Genomic DNA, 2326 nt, shown 5'->3' with positions numbered 1-2326 from the left:
TCGAGGTCTTTTTCGATTGTCGATTCTCCAGACATGATTGTTGAGAATTAGCTCAAAAGAATTGGCCCTTAACATTGAGCCAACAACAAATGCTCGTGTAGAAGGAACGGTGCTAAATTGGACTCTTTCGGGTACATGTGCAATATCTTACTTGGGAGTGACCTGAACAGAGTCCAACGAGTGACATATAGCTATAAACACAAATAACCTTTACGTACTAATTTTCTACTACATTACTAAGCTTCCTAGGGGAAATCGCCTGCAAGCAATTGAGGTGTCCAATGTCAAATATGTGTGTCGATTTTGACCGGGTCGTTGCGTAGGTCCCCGCTGGGTGGGTTGTTATCTGTGTGTTGGTTAGTACTATTTTGGTTAGTACTCTAGCTCAAAAGTTTTGGTTAGTACTGTTGCACGCGTCATCTGCAAAGCTCCTGCTGCCCGCTTTGGGATGGTCGGTTCTCGAATCCTCTCCAGCCTTCTCTTCTCTCATGATTTCGCGTCTCCTCAAGGCTGCCTTCGGTTTTTACCGGGTCACCGCGGGGCGCGGGCTAGCTCCCTTCCCCCTCTTCTCAGCTCGCCGCCGGCAATCGGGCATCCAACATGGACCACTTCTATCCCCACAAACGACACTCGAGCACCTCCGATCAGCCCGTCCCAATCACTTCTCTGCCCACCTCTCCTCCCTACATTCCCTCTCTATCTCCTCCTCCCTTCGCGGGCGTCACCACACCATCACCACCCCGTGCAACAAGATCATCCATGCCACATATTGCGTCTCCCGCTGGCCCCCGCTCAATCCCTTCGACGACACTGAATATGTACGCCTCGAGCCCTCCCCATGCGACCCCGTCGAGCGCTAGACTGCCAACAAGCCCCTTGTCCTTGCCCTCTCCTCCCCATCCTCTAGCTCCACGGAGGCCGCGGTTGCAGCCATCGCCGAGAGGTTCTTGCCAGACCCCCTAGACGCAGCGAAGAGGGCGAGGGTGACTACGCACGATGTGCCCAATGAAGAGGAGGTAAAACTGATTCCCATGGCAAGGGTGGTGAAGCCGTGAAGGTCATGTTCCAACGCTGAGTCTTTTTTTTTTTGGTATAATGCATCCTACAGTCCGGCTTTTGTAGTGGTCGATTACCAGTCTCACTCGACGGTGGACGCGGTGCACGACCTCGCAGAAGCAGGGCAAAAGGATCCAAGAGCCATGTACGTAAAATGTTCTATACGAATTTTCCCAGTGATTTCTTGATGATATGCAGCGATCCTCTGCGAAGAGTATGCGGCTGGAGTTCGTTTCATCATAAGAGTGCTACCAATTCAAGGTTTGTACTCGACTGCCTAACAATTTGAGAATTGTCCTTGGTTGTTGTTCTTCAGCCGATTTTGAATTGACTTTTGGGCCTGCAACTGTAAATACCTTATAGGTCAAAAACTTCAACTCCGAAAAACCGTCGCCTCTAGCGACAGCGTCGCCCCCGCGGGCGACTGGCCGCACCCCGCCCCCTCCTCCCCAAGCCCTCCCTCTCCCCTCCTTCCCCGCCGCCGTCGATGGCGCCCGCCTCCGGGCCTGTCCCGGGCGGCGCTGGCAGCGGCGGCCCCTGACCTTTCCCCTCCTGGTGCCGTTCCGGCGCGGGACGACGCAGATCCGGGAGGTGTCCCTAGGCGGCAGAGATCCGGCGCGGCGGTGGTGTGTCCTGATGGCGCGTGGGAGAGCAGCTGGGTGGTGGCGCTGCCTTTGGCAGCGGGGTGGCGCGACGGCGGGTCTGGCGGCGCCCGCTCGACCCAGATCTAGGCCCCTTGGGCCCCATCTGGGTCGGGGTGGGCCGGCGGCAGGGTGCGGCGCCTGCGCGGCTCCCGGAAGGCAGAGGAGGTGTGCCGGGCTAGCGGCGCCGGCGCCGCCCTGCTGCAGCATGGCCAGTGGGGCTTAGCAGGCCTGATTTGGTCCTGGCCGGGCCAGGGGTGGCCTGGTGTGCCCTGCTGCCACGTCCGGATGGCAACCGCGATGGTGCCGGAGGCACGGGCCTCCCGCATGACGGCGGTGGAAGTGGTTCCCTCCCGCGTGGCTCCAGCGCTGCTCCCGACGCCTAGCGCTTCTCTCTTCATCTTCTTGGCCTCATGGTGGTGTTCTCAGGGAGGCGGCATGTGTGGCGGCAAGACCGCGGTGGCGCATGCAGGTGGGCGGCAAGATGGATGGTTGGCTCTGGCATGGCTGGACGATGGGGGTTGGGAATGCGGGAGAAATCCATCTGGTTCTTCCGGCTCCGATGTGGTGTAGCCTGCGGGTGCCGCCATCCCTTCATGGAGGGTGTTGGTGGTATCCATCCCCCCCCC

At 58.6% G+C, this 2326-nt stretch overlaps 1 pseudogene; it reads left to right on the top strand.

Moving 5' to 3' along the window:
- Positions 1-600: 600 nt before the first annotated feature.
- LOC119272995 lies at positions 601-1787 on the top strand (annotated as a pseudogene).
- The last annotated feature ends 539 nt before the right edge of the window (positions 1788-2326 follow it).

The sequence above is a fragment of the Triticum dicoccoides genome, chromosome 3A (genome assembly GCF_002162155.2).
Source record: "Triticum dicoccoides isolate Atlit2015 ecotype Zavitan chromosome 3A, WEW_v2.0, whole genome shotgun sequence".
NCBI lineage: Eukaryota > Viridiplantae > Streptophyta > Magnoliopsida > Poales > Poaceae > Triticum > Triticum dicoccoides.
This window is presented reverse-complemented; position numbering and strand designations above follow the sequence as displayed.